At 52.5% G+C, this 17,371-nt stretch overlaps 1 pseudogene; it reads right to left on the reverse strand.

The window, feature by feature from the left end:
- The window catches only part of LOC117093587, a 53,777-nt pseudogene that overhangs the window by 6,840 nt on the left and 29,566 nt on the right, over positions 1-17,371 (reverse strand).

Raw genomic sequence — 17,371 nt, forward strand, 5'->3', positions numbered from 1 at the left:
AAGCAGGGCATTCCTCCCAGGACCAGGAGGCCTCATCCACCCACCCACCAGCCACAATATCCCAGGGGAGGCTCCCAGGGAATGAGGGGCAGTGCCCTTGGGTGTGTGGGACACTGGGGAGGGGGAGATGAGGGCCCATGGAGCTTCTGTGCTCTGACACCGAGAGAGGATAGACAGACAGACGGAGACAGACAGAGAACCAGAGACAGAAAGGGAGGCACGGGTCAAGAGAGGTACAGGGCTGGGCCCGGGGTGCCTCACTGACACTGGGCAAGGCAGGTGGGCCCGCAGGTGTACAGCATACCTGGGCGACAAGGCGGTTCAGATCCAGCTTGTCCTGAGCAAGGCTCTCGTTGAGGGCGCTCAGCTTGGACGGGGAGTCCTGCAGGGAGGCCTCCTCTCCCTCAGCTTGGTCATGGAGAGCTCGAGCTCCACGCGGCCAGCCTCAGCCTGCAGAGTCAGGCCCTCAGAGATGAGGAAAGGCAGAAAGGTTGGGAGGAGGTGAGGAGAGACAAGAAGAGACCTAGAGAGATGGACCCTCGGAGACAGGGGAGGGGAAACAAGGAGGGGACACAGCGTGAGATGGAAAAAAAAAATCACCGCAGAAAGCCTGCCGCTTATGGAGCCATTTAAAATCCACGCACCACAGAGCTGTGCAAAAATAGCTCAAGCTGTGGGCCAGGACCAGAGTTCAGAGGATCCCTGAGTAGGGTCTAGGGATAGCACTGCTCAGAGCCCAGGCTTCAGCAGACAGGGCCGGCACCCCCGCCAAGGACTCTCTGGGCTCTCAGACCCCAGGAGCTGAGTCTCAGGCACTGGATGACCCTGAGCTATAGGCATTGTCCCCAGGAGCATCCACAAGAGCAGGGATACGGCCATAAAGAGAGGTCAGTCCACTTATGGCTGGGACCAGAGGTCCAGAGGTCTGTTGCCTGCGACAAAGATCAGCCTGTATCCAGAAGGAAGGGGTCAGTCTGTGCAGGCGCAGAGGTCTGCCTGACACTGGGACCAGTCCAAGCCAGAGCAAGAAGTCTTGGGGCTGAGGGTCAGAGGTAGGTTTTGTGGTTGTGCAGCAAACAGGGACCCACCTTGGTCAGTGCCTCGGCCACCTCGGCCTTTTCAGCCTGCAGCATGTCCTGCTGCAGCGTGGCACGGCTCAGCGCCTCCCTCAACTCCACAGCTCCTTGGCCAGGACTGAGCGCTTCCCTTCCAGCTGCTCTAGTTGTCTATGGCTGCGGGACAGAGGACGGGCGGGTGGCCCATGTCACTTTCCTGCCCTGAATAGCCAGCGAGATGCTGGGCCAGGGACCAGGCCTGAGGCAGGAGTTTGGAGAGAAAGAGCCTGACCCACAGGGCAACCAAGCCCCCTACACTTAGCTGCATGACCCTACGCCACCGTTTTCACATCGGCAAAATGAGGTAACACTTGCCTCGTGACATTGTTTTTTTGAGACAGAGTCTCGCTCTGTCTCACCCAGGCTGGAGTACAGTGGTGTGATCTCAGCTCACTGCAACCTCTGCTTCCCAGGCTCAAGCAATTCTCCTGCCTCAGCCTCCTGAGTAGCTGGGATTACAGGTACCCACCACCATGCCTGGCTAATTTTGTAGTTTTAGTAGAGATGGGGTTTCCCCATGTTGGTCGGGCTGGTCTCAAACTCCTGACCTCAGGTGATTTACCTGCCTTGGCCTCCCAAAGTGCCGGGATTACAGGTGTGAGCCACCATGCCCGGCCTGCTTTAAGGATACAGACTTCACATGTGCTTAAAATGGTTCCTGACACATCTCCCCAAGGGCCTTCAGAAACAACAATAACATGCACCACCACAGTCTACTAAACACCATCAGCCATCACGTCCCAGAGAGGTAAGCAGCGCAGTGGGGAAGAGGTTAACTCGGAAGACAGAATGCCTGGGTTCAAATCCTGGCTCTTCTGCTAACGAGTCGTGTGACCTGGGGCAAGGGACATGGCTCCTCTGTGCCTCCGTTTACCATCCACAAAATGGAGATAACAGCTTCTATGACACAGAGTTATCATAGAGTTGAATGAGAGAACTGAATTTCTTAAAACAGTATCTGCGCCGGGCGCAGTGGCTCAAGCCTGTAATCCCAGCACTTTGGGAGGCCGAGGCGGCTGGATCACGAGGTCAGGAGATCGAGACCATCCTGGCTAACATGGTGAAACCCCATCTCTACTAAAAAAAAAATACAAAAAACTAGCCGGGCGAGGTGGCGGGCGCCTATAGTCCCAGCTACTCGGGAAGCTGAGGCAGGAGAACGGCGTAAACCCGGGAGGCGGAGCTTGTAGTGAGCTGAGATCCAGCCACTGCACTCCAGCCCGGGCCACAGAGGGAGACTCCGTCTCAAAAAAAAAAAACAGTATCTGGCACTTAGTGAAATTAGTAAGGATATTGTTATGATCATAACTAAATTTTAAAAATACTATTGTTAATATTACTACTGCTATTTTAATTATTGTTGTTATTATCATCCAAGTTCTACCTTTTAACTAGTTCTCTGACCCCAGGTAAGTGACAACACCTCCGTGAGCCCCAATTTCCTGAAATGGGTCTGGTTAGCATCAGAGGGGTCCAGATGGTAGGAGACCCAGGACCCAGTGGGTGCTCCCTAACCCCCCGAGGGCACTGACAGGGGACCCAAGGCACATCTGAAGGGCCCTGGCAGGGAGGCGAGATACTGCTCACCTGCGCTCAGGCTCCCCGGGCACCCGCACACCATCCTGCATTGCGTTCTCCTGCTCTTCCTCCAGCCGGTCCCACTGGCGCCGCAGCTCCTCCTGGGCAGCCTGCAGCTTCTCCCGCTCCTGCCACAGCTCCTCGGCCTGCTGCTGGGCCACCTGCAGGCTGTGGGACAGGTTGCTCTTCTTCCTTCAGGACAAGGGGAGGGGAGCAGAGGGGATGCTGGGGCTGCGCTCTCAGGGAAGGTGGCTGGCTGCTCCTCTAGCCATGAGCTACATCCTCCCATCTTCCAAGGCACCTGCCTCCAGTAAGCCTTCCCTGACCACCTTGCCCATGGCTGACTCATTTCACTCACACCTTCCAGTAGAAGAACCTGGCTTTCCTTCTCCCCAGCCCATCCATTTGGAGTGGATGGAGGTGCTAGCATTATCTCCAAGCACGCTATCAGGTAGGCAAGGCTAGGCTCCTGGGACACACAGGCAATTGTGGCAACCAACTCTGCTAGGCCATGTGACCAGGAAATGCCCCCTATAACACCCCATGCCCCTCAATTCTGGGAAGCCTGATAGAGCTGAGTCTGCAGATCCCACAGCTTCCTGCTACATAGGTACATGGTGGCCACAGCAGGGGAAGGAGGAGAAGGCAGCAACTGGGACCCCAAAGACTTGCTGTGAGCTGCCACTTTCTCACTGGCAGTAGGTGCAAAAAACTTCACGACATGATTTTTTTTTTTTTTATTTCCCGAGATGGAGTCTCACTCTGTCACCCAGGCTGGAGTGCAGTGGCGTGATCTCCCCTCATTGCAAGCTCCGCCTCCCAGGTTTACACCATTCTCCTGCCTCAGTCTCCTGAGTAGCTGGGACTACAGTCACCCGCAACCACGCCCAGCTAATTTTTTGTATTTTTGGTAGAGACAGGGTTTCACCGTGTTAGCCAGTATGGTCTCAATCTGACTTTGTGATCCACCCACCTCCCAAAGTGCTGGGATTACAGGTGCAAGGCACCGTGTCCAGCAATTTTTTTTTTTTTTTTTTTAGACGGAGTCTCACTCTGTCATCCAGGCTGGAGTGCAGTGACATGATCTCGGCTTGCTGCAACGTCCACCTCCAGACTTCAAGCGATTCTCCTGCCTCAGCCTCCCAAGTAGCTGGGATTATAGGCGCCTATCACCACGCCCAGCTAATTTTTTGTATTTTTACTTAGAAGCGGGGTTTCACCATGTTGACCAGAATGGTCTCAAACTCCTGACTTGAGGTGATCTGCCCACCTCAGCCTCTCAAAGTGCTGGGAAGACAGGCATGAGTCACCACACCGGCCCTAATTTTTTTATTTTTTACTTTTATTTTTATGTATATATTTTTTTGACACAGACTTTCACTGTTGTTGCCCGGACTGGAGTGCAATGGCATGATCTCGGTTCACCACAAACTCTGCCTCCCTGGTTCAAGCGATTCTCCTGCCTCAGCCTCCCAAGTAGCTGGGATTACAGGCATGTGCCACCACTGACGGCTAATTTTTGTATTTTTAGTAGACAGGGTTTCTCCATGTTGGTCAGGCTCATCTCAAACTCCTGATCTCAGGTGGTCTTCCCGCCTTGGCCTCCCAAAGTGCTGAGATTACAGGCGTGAGCCACTATGCCCGGCCCATTTATTTTATTTTTAATAGAGATGGGGTTTTGTCATGTTGGCCAGGGTGGTCTCAAACTCTTGACCTCCAGTGATCCATTCGCCTTGACCTCTCAAAATGCTGGGATTATAGGCGTGAGCCACCGTGCCCAGTTGACAATGTGCTGTTAAGTAAAACACACCCAGCCTGAATTTTCCCTTTTTAAAACTTTTAATTAAATTTTAATACAGCCAGGGACAGTGGCTTATGCCTGTAATCCCAGCAATTTGGGAGGCTGAGGTGGGAGGAGTGTTTGAAACTAGGAGTTCAAGACCAGCATGGGCAACACAGCGAGACCCCCATCTCTACATTTCGCAGAATGTGAAATGGGACGCTTGCTGTGAATACAACTACTTAAAAAGACCTTCTCCTTTCCAGGCATGGAAAACCTCAGTTTACTCTCACATGGACCTGAATTCCCACTCTGCCACCCCCAGCCACACACGGTGTACGAGTCTGAGCGAGTCTCTCAAGCTTACAACAGAGTTCCAAATTGCATGAGTTTGACAGGAAGACTAAATGACAGAGTACATAAAAACACTCGGCCAAGAGCCTGGCACACAGTAGGTGTGGAGGAAACGTTTGCTATCTCACTGCCAGGAAACACAATGGGAAGGAAAACCAGTGCCCTAAATGAGTTAGGATGGGCAGATGAGGCTGTGAGAAGGCACTGTCTTTTTATTTCTATTTTTCAAACTTTTCATAAGATCGTTACGTTTATGAAGAGGAAAACCAAACAACAAAATATCAAAAACAACCTGGCAGCTAAGTGGATAATTCTTGTCTTAAAAATCTTCAAGGTGCCAAGAATGGTGGCTCATGCCTGTAATCCAGCACTTTGGGAGACCAAGGTGGGTGAATCACCTGAGGTCAGGAGTTCGACACCAGCCTAACCAACATGGTGGAACCCCATCTGTACTAAAAATATAAAAATTAGCCAGGCATGGTGGCGGGCACCTGTAATCCCAGCTACCAGGGAGGCTGAGGCAAGAGAATCACTTGAACCCGGGAGGTGGAGGTTGCAGTGAGCCAAGATCATGCCATGGGCAATAAGAGTGTGGAAAAAAAAAAAAAAAAAAAAGAAGTGGATAATTTCTTGTCTTAAAAATCTTCAAGGTGCCTGGCGTGATGGCTGACACCTACAATCCCAGTATTTTGGGAGGCCGAGATGCGTGGATCATTTCAGCTCAAGAGTTAGAGATCAGCCTGGGCAACATGTCAAACCCCGTCTCTGCAAAAAACAGAAAAATAGCCAGGCATGGTGGTGTGTGCCTGTAGTCCCAGCTACTTGGGAGGCTGAGGTGGGAGGATCACTTAGGCCTAGGAGGTGGAGGTTGCAGTGAAGTGAGATCACACCACTGCACTCCAGCCTGGGTGACAGAACAAGACCCTGTCTCAATTAAAAGAAAAAAAAATCTTCAAGGCCAGGCATGGTGGCTTATGCCTGTAATATCAGCATTTGGGGAGGCTGAGGCAGTGTAATCGCTTGAGGCCAGAAGTTTGAGACCATCCTGAGCAACACAGTAAGACCCCACTTCTAAAATAAAAATAATAAAAAATAAAAATAAAATTAAAAAACTCCAAGAAGGCCGGGCACGGTGGCTCAAGCCTGTAATCCCAGCACTTTGGGAGGCCAAGGCGGGTGGATCACGAGGTCAGGAGATCAAGACCATCCTGGCTAACATGGTGAAATCCCGTCTCTACTAAAAATACAAAAAATTAGCCAGACATCGTGGTGGGCGCCTGTAGTCCCAGCTACTCGGAGGCTGAGGCGAGAGAATGGCGTGAACCCGGGAGGCGGAACTTGCAGTGAGCTGAGATCCGGCCACTGCACTCCAGCCTGGGCGACACAGCGAGACTCTGTCTCAAAAAAAAAAAAAAAAAAACCAAAAAACTCCAAGAAATACAGTCCAGAATAGTGCTGTCAATAGAATTCTCTGACATGACAGAACGTTCTATGGCCACGTATGCTTGATGAATGCTTGAAATGTGGCTAGGGCAACTAAAAAACTGAATTTTCTTCTATTTTCTCCTTTTTTGTTTTTTCAGATGGAGTCTCAACCTGTCACCCAGGCTGGAGTACAGTGGTGTGGTCTCAGCTTACTGCAAGCTTTGTCTCCAGGTTCACACCATTGTCCCACCTCAGCCTCCCAGTAGCTGGGACTACAAGTGATCGCCACCATGCCCAGCTAATTTTGTTTTTGTATTTTTGGTAGAGACGGGGTTTCACCGTGTTAGCCAGGATGGTCTCGATCTCCTGACCTCGTGATCCGCCCACCTCGGCCTCCCCAAGTGCTGGGATTACAGGTGTGAGCCAACGCAACCAGCCCTTTTTTTTTTTTTTTTTTTGAGACGGAGTCTTCCTCATCTCCTAACCTGGAGTGCAGTGGCATGATCCTGGCTCATTCCAACCTCCGCCTCCGGGGTTCAAGTGATTCTCCCACCTCAGCCTCCCAAGTAGCTGGGATTACAGGAGCATGCCACCATGCCTGGTTAATTTTTGTATTTTTCGTAGAAACAGGGTTTCACCATGTTGGTCAGTCAGCTGGGTGTGAGCCACCACACCCAGTCTGAATTTTCACTTTTTAAAATTTTTAATTAAATTTTAAAAGAGCCAGGCACAGTTTCTTATGCCTGTAATCCCAGCAATTTGGGAGGCTGAGGAGGGAGGAGTGTTTGAAGCCAAGAGTTCAAGACCAGTGTGGGCAACATAATGACATCCCCCCGCCCATCGCTACAAAAAATTTAGAAATGTTGGGGACTTGTCTAGCATCCTCAGGGATGAGATCAGAGTTGCTTAGGAACCCGGGGAGGTGAGGTCTCAGAGGGTGGTGAGGGCACAGAGGAAGGGAGTGGAAACCTAACTCTCAGGCATCGGTCCCCTACCCTTCCCCACGCCAGGCCCAGCCCTGGCCCCCAACTAGGGACAGTTGGGAGGTAGAGGTGGGAGGATCGCTTGAGTCTGGGAGTTCCAGGCTACAGTGAGCTGTGATGGAGCCATTGTGCCCCAGTCTGGGAAATAGAGCAAGAGTGTGACTCAAAACAAAGCAAAACAAAACAAAACAAAACTGAATAATAAAAAATAAATGTTGGCCAGGCACGGTGGCTCATGCCTGTAATCCCAGCACTTTGGGAGACGGAAGAGGGTGGATCACGAGGTCAGGAGTTCAAGATCAGCCTGGCCAAGATGGTGAAACCCCATCTCTACTAAATATACAAAAAAAAAATAGCCGGACGTGGTGATGGGCACCTGTAATCCCAGCTACTTGGGAGGCTGAGGTGAGAATTGCTTAAACAAGGGAGGCGGAGAATGCAATGAGCCGATATCACACCACTGCACTCCAGTCTGGGCGACAGAGCGAAACTCCGTCTCAAAAAAAAAAAAAAAAAAAAAAAAATTGGCCGGGCGGGCTGGCGGGCGCCTGTAGTCCCAGCTACTTAGGAGGCTAAGGAAGGGTAATAGGTGAACCCGGGAGGCGGAGCTTACAGTGAGCCAAGATCGCACCACTGCACTCCAGTGTGGGCGACAGAACGAGACTCCATCTCATAAATAAATAATAAAATAATAAATAACATGTTAATAGGCATATGCAGCTCAGGGCGACTATATTAGTGCAGACCACACGCATAAGGCTCAATGGTGTTATGCCCAGACGCTGATTTATTCTTCAGCACCCCCAGCTCAGACCTCCCTGGCACCTGCTCAGGAGCTCCTTGGCACTCCGCAGCCGCTGCACCTCGCGCTGGGCGTCCTCCTGGGCCTGCATGGCGCAGTAGGTCTTTTCCCGCAGGCGCTGCAGTTGTTCCTCTAGGGCCCGCCGCTCACTCTCGCTGTCGCTAAGCTGCTTCCGCAGGGTGCCCAGACCTGGCTTGCCTCATAGCGCCCACCCATGTTCTGAGGCGTGGGGATCACAGAGTCTACGGGGGTCCTGGGAGGCCTCCAGAGCCCACCTACTCTCTTCTGGTTCCAGGGATACACACTAGCCTACGCTAGGCGGGGTCCAGGGCCTGGACCTGGCCTGGGACAGGATAGGGGCCTAGGCCTGAGAGCCACACTTCCGCTCCCCTACTATGTGCCCTCACCACCCTCTGAGCCCTCACCTCCCTGGGGTCCCGGACAATTCCTGTCAAACTCCCCAGGATGCGAGACAAACCCCCAGGCACCTTCGTCTCCTGGGTTCTGACCCCACCCCCAGGGCTCCCAGGCCCCTCCCCTTTGCATCCTGGTTCCACTCTCAGACCCCTCCCTATCCTGGCTCTGCCCCTAGTTCCCGAGCTCCTCTCATCCTAGGCTCTGATTCCCCTTGCTAGAACTTTTCCCAGAATCCTGGCTCTGTATGACCAGGGACATGTCTCCCTCTCTACCATGACCCTAACACTGCGGCAGTCTCCTCCCTCCACCAGCTGCCCAAGCACCCCCACTTCTGGGCTCGGCTTCACCTCAAGCTCTCGGCCACCTCCTTCGGGGTCATGACACCCTCAGACACTATTTCTCAGGGCTCTGGCTGCACCCTGCGGCGCTCAGACTCCTCCCCCGGACCCGCCCCCGCCCCCTCTCCCACCCCGACCCGGAGGGCGCGAGCCCCTTCCCCCTCCCGCCCCCGGGCCTCTGGCTGCGCCCAGAACCCTCAAGCCCCTTCCTACCTGGACCTGCAGCTGGCACTTGTGCAGGGCGGAGTGGATTAGGGCGAGCTTGGAGGAGTCTGAGCAGGCTGGGGAGAGGGGCCTCGGCGGGGTGAACGACCTCGGCCTGGCTAGGAGCGCCGCGGTGGGGACGGGGTCCACTGGCCCGAGAGCCCCCGCAGGCTCTCACTGGGGGACACTTGGAGACGCTCAGCTGGACGCGACTCTCAACAAAGCACAGGATGGCCTGAGGGGAGGGGAGGGAGGCAGAAGGAGGCCGCAGAGTTAGGAACCGCGGGGTGAGCTGGTAAAGATGCCCAGGCGAGGCTGGGGGCCGCCTCATTCCAAATGCTGCCTCCTACAAGAAGCCTCCCTGATTTCACCTCCTCCACTAGCTCAGTTCTCAGCTTGCCGCTGAGGCCTCCGATTTATTGCGAAGACATCATTGGCGTTGCTCACAGGTGGGCTCCACAAGGGCCGTGCCTCCCCTCTGACACTGGGGGTTCCCCAGGGCAGGGGCCGGGTGAGCTAGCAGGGGTGCTGAGCAGCTACAGCCTGGGCTCCAGGCCCCCACCCATTTGCAGTTCAGTCCCAGGTCAACGAAAGGCGTGATGGGGGAGCCCAGGACTGCCTGGCAGGGCCCTGTCTTCCTGCCTCTCTGGGCTCACAGCTGTGCCAGGTCCCTTAGGATCTGCTGTAGCCCCTCTCCGTCCTCTGTCTCCAGGGCCGCCTGCTCCTGTAGCCCCCATGGATTCCTGGAGTGCGGTCAGGGAGACAAAGGGTGGTCCAGGTTCTGTCTTATCTGAAACCTCCCTTTCCCTTCCCTCCCTGGCTCACCACTGACCAGGTGGCCTCTGAAGCCATGTCCATAGGCCAGCCACCTGGCCCGAGGGGCAGCAGGCCCGAGGCCCTCACTGAACAGACCAGGCCCAGAGAAGAGCTGTGTCCTGCCCCATGTCACACAGTCAACTGGAGGACAGCTGGACCTAGAACCCAGGCCAGGCCCCACACAGAGGGGTGACCAAACCAGGCTGTACCCTGGGGTAGTGAGTGTCCCACTGGTGGGGGAGGGGGAGCAGCTGGGTTGCCAAAGGCAGCATCTGGACCTGGAGAGCGCGGATGAGAGTTCAAGTCCCGACTCTCCTGCTTACTGGCTCTGAGACTGGACAAGCATTTCCCCTCTTGGGCCTCAGTTTCCCCATCTGTGTCATGAGGATTATGCTACTGGGCTACTGGGGGGAAGAAATGGGATGGGGGAGGTGAGTGTGCTTACCACGAAGACTGCACACCTGTGAGGGCTGAACCTGAGTGTGAGTGGGATGCTGGGGGTGGCCCAGGTAGCCCAGCCCTAAGCCTGCGTCCATGGATCTGGCCGGTACCCCATCCCACCCTGCCACATCTCAGGGGCAGCGACAGCTCACCAGGGCCTCAAGCTTCTCGGTGAGGTCCTTGTTGACCTGATCCTTCTCCAGATTCTGCTTCTGAAGACGCTCCACTGCCAGGCCCAGCTCTGTCACTCTGGAGTTGGGGGAGCAACAGAGGTGAATAGGGGACCACCCCTGCCTCCCAAATCCACTAGCTCTGTGTCCACCACGCTTCTCCAAACCCGAGGCAGGGACCCTAACATCCACCTCCCTGGCTGTGTGACCTTAGGCAAGTCCCGGCTCCTCTCTAGACCTCACACTTCTCATCTGTGAAAGAGGAATGAGCTTCCCACCAGCTTTATCTCATGGGAAAGCACTTGAGGACTTGTCCAGGGGGCAGGAGTAAGGGGCACAAGTTCTTTTTTTGTTTTGTTTTTTTTGAGACGGAGTTTCCCTCTGTCATCCAGGCTGGAATACAGTGATGTGATCTTGGCTCACTGCAACCTTCACATTCTGGGTTCAAGCGATTCTCCTGCCTCAGCCTCCCTCATAGCTGGGATTACAGGCATGCGCCACCACACCTGGCTAGTTTTTGTATTTTAGTAGAGACAGGTTTTGCCTGTTGGGCAGGCTGGTCTTGAGCTCCTGACCTCAGGTAATCCCCCCACCTTGGCCTCCCAAAGTGCTGGGATTACAGGTGTGAGCCACCACACCCGGCCACAAGTTCTGTCATCAGAAGCTAAGCTGTTTGTGATACACACTGGGCAAGTGCCTTCGGAACCTCAGTGGGGTGCCTGGGAAGACTGGCTGAGCTCACAGAGGAAGGCCCTGTACCTAGTGAACAGAAACTCCCTTCTCCCCAACCCTCCAGTTTTACCTTCTGCAGGGATGCCTGCCTTGTGCGGCACCCACCAGGTACCCACCTGGCACTGAGGTCAGCCTTGTCCAGGTCGCTTTGCATCTGCTGCTGGGCCAGGTCCTTCTCGCGGAGCACCTTGTCCTGCAGCTGCTCCTCCAGCTGGGCCTGCAGCAGGGCCTGCTTCTCCAGGGCTGCCTCGGTCCGGCTCTCTGCCAGCCGCAGGCCCGTGCTCACTCCCAGGCCTGCCTCCTGGACAGCTCGTGATGTCCGGGCCAGCTCCCCTCCCAGCTGCAGCAGGTCCCTTGGGGAGAGAGCACAGGCTGGCAATGGGATGGGGCTCGCTCCCAACTACAAATTAAAACTATGCTGGGGCCAGGCGTGGTGGCTCACATCTGTAATCCCAGCACTTTCTTTGGGAGGCCAAGACGAGCAGATCACCTGAGGTCAGGAGTTTGAACCAGCCTGGCCAACATAGTGAAACCCCATCTCTACTAAAAATACAAAAATTGGTGGGGCATGGTGGCACCCGCCTGTAATCCCAGCTACTTGGGAGGCTGAGGCAGAACTCCTTGAACCGAGGTCATGGAGACTGCAGTAAGCTGAGATCACGCCACTGCACTCCAGCCTGGACAACACAGCGAGACTGCATCTCAAAAAATAAATAAATAAAATAAAAATAAAAATAAAAATATATTAGGCTGGGTGCGGTGGCATGCACCTGCAGTTTCAGCTATGTGGGAAGCTGAGGCAGGACTGCTTGAGCCCAGGAGTTTGAGGCCAGCATGAGAAACATAGTGAGACTCCATCTCAAAAACAAAAGAGGAAGAAAAAAAAAAAACAACAACAAACCCTACACTGGGATGCCATTTGTCCACTATCAGATTGGGGAAAAAAAAAAAAAAGGGTCACATAATACACAGGGAGGGGTTTTGGGGTAACAGGAGCTCCCCTACACAGCTGGTATGAGGGTGAGTACAACCACAAGGGAGGGCACTGGGGAAGAGTTCCGAAAACTATGTATGCATAGGACCTTCCCACCAGCTCCTCCTCTAAGAACGTATCCAAAGATATACCCCAGCACAGAGGACATGGCTTGTGGACAAGGAGGGTCACTGCAGCATTGCTCGTGTAAAAAATCCTGGTGACAACCTGAATGTCTATCAAAAGGGGACTGCTACTAAGTACATGATGGTGCATCTATTCAGTGGAACACTCTGTGGTCAAAGAAAACCCGTGAAAAAGTTCCTCCTGGTCTGACACAGAGTCACTTCCCAGTTAAAACTGGTAGGTGAGGAAAGCGTCTTCAAGAACTATGAAGATGAAATTTTACCAGGCGTAGGCCGGGCGCGGTGGCTCAAGCCTGTAATCCCAGCACTTTGGAAGGCCGAGACGGGCGGATCACGAGGTCAGGAGTTCGAGACCATCCTGGCTAACACGGTGAAACCCTGTCTCTACCAAAAAAATACAAAAAAAGCTAGCCGGGCAAGGTGGCTGGCGCCTGTAGTCCCAGCTACTCGGGAGGCTGAGGCAGGAGAATGGCGTAAACCCGGGAGGCGGAGCTTGCAGTGAGCTGAGATCCGGCCACTGCACTCCAGCCCGGGCGACAGAGCAAGACTCCGTCTCAAAAAAAAAAAAAAAAAAGAAATTTTACCAGGCGTATATACAAAAAAGTGTGCATGTGTCTGTGTGTGTGTGTGTGTGTGTGTGTGTGTGTGATCTACTTTATTTGATTATATAAGATAACCCTGGAAGGTCACTTAAGAAACTGATAGGCCAGGCGCGGTGGCTCACGCCTATAATCCCAGCACTTTGGAAGGCTGAGGTGGGAGGATCACCTGAGGTCAGGAGTTCGAGACCAGCCTGGCCAACATGGCGAAACCCCGCCTCTACTAAAAATGCGAAAATTAGTTGGGTGTGGTGGCTCATGCCTGTAATCCCAGCTACTTGGGAGGTGGAGGTGGGAGAATCGCTTGAACCTGGGAGATGGAGATTGCAGTGAGCCAAGATCGTGCCACTGCACTCCAGCCTGGGAGACAGAGGGAGACTCTATCTCGAAAAAAAAAAAAAAAAAGAAACTGATAATGCGTCTCATAGTAACTTGGTGGCCAAAAGAAAAAAGAAAAAAGAAAAAAATTGTGTATATAAAAAGAAAAACAAGCTGATAATGCTGCTTACCTCCAAGGAGGGAAGGGGAACATCTGGGGTCAGCGGGGAGAGGGAGCCGTTTTACTGTGTACCGTTTTGAAATGTGAACCTTGTGAACACGTGACTTAATCAAAAGTAAAATATAAAAATATTAAAAGGCTACTTAAAAATTTTGTTTTTGGCCGGGCGCGGTGGCTCAAGCCTGTAATCCAGCACTTTGGGAGGCCGAGACGGGCGGATCACGAGGTCAGGAGATCGAGACCATCCTGGCTAACACTGTGAAACCCCGTCTCTACTAAAAAAATACAAAAAACTAGCCGGGCGAGGTGGCGGGCGCCTGTAGTCCCAGCTACTCGGGAGGCTGAGGCAGGAGAATGGCGTGAACCCGGGAGGCGGAGCTTGCAGTGAGCTGAGATCCGGCCACTGCACTCCAGCCCTGGCGACAGAGCGAGACTCCGTCTCAAAAAAAAAAAAAATTTTGTTTTTGTTTTTTTTTTTTTTTTTTTTTTTTTTTTTTTTTTTTTTTTTTTTTTTTTTTGAGACGGAGTCTCGCTCTGCCGCCCAGGCTGGAGTGCAGTGGCCGGGTCTCAGCTCACTGCAAGCTCCGCCTCCCGGTTCACGCCATTCTCCTGCCTCAGCCTCCCGAGTAGCTGGGACTACAGGCGCCCGCCACCTCGCCCGGCTAGTTTTTTGTATTTTTAGTAGAGACGGGGTTTCACAGTGTTAGCCAGGATGGTCTCGATCTCCTGACCTCGTGATCCGCCCGTCTCGGCCTCCCAAAGTGCTGGGATTACAGGCTTGAGCCACCGCGCCCGGCCTTGTTTTTGTTTTTTTTGAGATGGAGTCTCTTCTGTCGCCTAGGCTGAAGTATAGTGGTGTGATCCTGGCTCACTGCAACCTCTTCCTCCCCGGTTTAAGTGATTCTCCTGCTTCAGCCTCCCAAGTTGCTGGAATTACAGACATACGTCACCACATCCAGCTAATTTTTGTATTTTTAGTAGAGACAGGGTTTCACCATGTTGGCCAGGTTGGTCTTGAACTCCTGACCTCAGGTGATCCACCTGCCTCAGCCTCCCAAAGTGCTAGGATTACAGGCATGAGCCACCACGCCTGCCCTTAAAAATGTATTTTAAGGCCAGGCATGGTGGCCCATTTCTGTAATTCCAGCACTTTAGGAGGCCGAGGCAGGTGGATTGCTTGAGTCCAGGAATTTGAGACCAGCCTGGGCAATATAGCAAGACCCTATCTCTAAAAAAAAAAAAAAAAAAAATTAGCTGGGCATAGTGGTGCACACTTATTGTCCCAGCTACTTGGGAGGCTGAGATGGGAGGATCACTTGACCCTGGGAGGTCAAGCCTAACGTGAGTTGTGATTGTGCCACTGCACTTCAGCCTGGGCGACAGACAGACACTGTCTCAAAAAAAAAAAAAAATGTATTTTAAGTCGGTAATACAGGTTAAATCCTTTCCTTTCCTTCCCTGAATGAACTGTACCACTGGTTATCCGATAGTAAGCAGGGAAAGTGCCTCATTCCAGAATTCTAATTAATATACAAAGGAGTGACTAAATGAGAAGCTCATAGTTTTGCAGCCTCTGATGAGTGGGTTGGATCTCGAAAAGAGAGACACCAGGCGTAGGGACATTCCGATGGAAGAATACATTCTACTTATGGAGTCTTGATTAAAAAAAAAAAAAAGAAAGAAAAGCAAGCAGAAGAACCTGAATCTGACCTAGCTTTAGATCCAACATCCAATTTACAGGAAATACATGGGATAAAGAACCATGTTAATTGACACCATAAGGATGCAACCAGCAAAATCCAGACCATGAGAATCTCCAAGGACAATTGGCCCAGTGTCCTGAACAAGTAAGTTAAAAGGAACTTAAAAGACAAAGCAGGGGCCGGCACAGTGGCTCGGTCTTGTAATCCCAGCTCTTTGGCAGACCAAGGTAGGTGAATCACCTGAGGTCAAGACCAGCCTGGCCAAAATGGTGAAGCCCCCATCTCTACTAAAAATACAAAAGTTAGTTGGGTGTGGTGGCACACGCCTGTAATCCCAGCTACTCAGGAGGCTGCAGCCATAGAATTGCCGAACCCGGGCCGGGCGCGGTGGCTCAAGCCTGTAATCCCAGCACTTTGGGAGGCCGAGACGGGCGGATCACGAGGTCAGGAGATCGAGACCACCCTGGCTAACACGGTGAAACCCCGTCTCTACTAAAAAAAAATACAGAAAACTAGCCGGGCGAGGTGGCGGGCGCCTGTAGTCCCAGCTACTCGGAGGCTGAGGCAGGAGAATGGCGTAAACCCGGGAGGCGGAGCTTGCAGTGAGCTGAGATCCGGCCACTGCACTCCAGCCTGGGCAACAGAGCGAAACTCCGTCTCAACAAAAAAAAAAAAAAAAAAAAAGAATTGCCGAACCCAGGAGGCGGAGGTTGTAGTGACTTAAGATGGCGCCACTGCACTGCAGCGTGGGCAACAAAGCGAGACTCCATCTCAAAACAAAAAAAAGACAAAGCAACCATTCACATTTTGTGAATGTCTATGGATCTGGATTCAAACAAATTGTAAAGAAAACACTAAAGCAAGACTATCTGTGAATTTTTTTTTTTTTTTTTTTTGAGACAGAGTTTCACTTTGTCACCCAGGCTGGAGTGCAGTGGTGTCATCTTGGCTCACTGAAACCTCTGCCTCCTGGGTTCAAGCGAGTCTGGTGCCTCAGCCTCCCCAGTAGCTAGGATTACAGGCTTGTGTCACCACGCCTGGATAATTTTTGTATTTTTAGTAGAGATGGGGGTTTCACCATGTTGGCCAGGCTGGTCTCGAATTCCTGACTTCAGGTGATCCGCCTGCCTCGGCCTCCCGAAGTACTGAGATTATAGGCGTGAGCCACTGTACCTGGCCTATCTGTGACATTTATGAGACATATGGAAAATCTAGACACTGGCTATTTGATGATATTAAGAAAAGATTATTAAACCAGGTGTGTGTAATCCCAGCACCAAAGGAGGTCAAGGCAGGAGGATCACTTGGGCTCAGGAGTTCAAGACCAGCCTGGGCAACAAAGTGAGACCTCAACTCTACAAGAAATAAAAAATCAGCAAGCCTGGTGGCATGTACCTGTGGTCCCAACTGCACAGGATCTGAGGTAGGAGGATTGCTTGAGACCAGGAGGCATAAAGAAAAGAAAAGATTACTAACTAAAATGTTTTTAATGCACTAAATGAAACACCTTGGTCCCCTGCCTTGGGGCTCTCTCCACAGCCTCCCCGACACTACTGTTGAGCTGACTGCTCACACCGATCAGACGCCCCTGTTCAAACATCAGGCAGGCCCAAGCTGCCCGCTGAGGCAGGCTCTCCTTTCCCTGTACCAGTGCTTCGTTGCAACCCCCCTGGCTGCCATGGGCTCCCACCTCCCTACCTTTGCTCATGCCTTGCTTCTGCTTGGAGTGCCTGCTGCTCTGCTTCAACCCTACCCATTCCTTGAGGCTCTGAGCAAATTCCATCTCCACAAAGCGGTTTTTCTGACCTCCCCACCCCTCCCATCCTTCTGAGCCTCCAGGACATTCTCTCTGTCCCATGTACATATCACTGACCACTCGCTTCCTTAGTCTAGAATTTTGGGGATCTACGTCTCTTCATCCCTAGAGGCTGTGAGGTCCTTGGTAGCAAAGCTGAATATTCTAGTGGATTAAAATCAGGAACTTCGGCCTGGTGCGGTGGCTCATGCCTATAATCCCAGCACTTGGGGAGGCTGAGGCTGGCGGATTGCCTGAGCTCAGGAGTTCGAGACCAGTCTGGGCAACATGGTGAAACCCCGTCTCTACTAAAAGACAAAAAAAAAAATTAGCCAGGCGTGGCGGCATGCCCGTTATCCCAGCAACTCAGGAGGCTGAGGCAGGAGAATTCCTTGAACCCAGGAGGTAAGAGGTTGCAGTGATCCAAGATCGTGCCACTGCACTCCAGCCTGGTGACAGAGCGAGATTCCGTCTCAAGAAAAGAAAAATCAGGAACTTCAA

This window comes from Trachypithecus francoisi, unplaced genomic scaffold, assembly GCF_009764315.1.
Source record: "Trachypithecus francoisi isolate TF-2019V2 unplaced genomic scaffold, Tfra_2.0 Lachesis_group12, whole genome shotgun sequence".
NCBI classification, from domain to species: Eukaryota; Metazoa; Chordata; class Mammalia; order Primates; family Cercopithecidae; genus Trachypithecus; species Trachypithecus francoisi.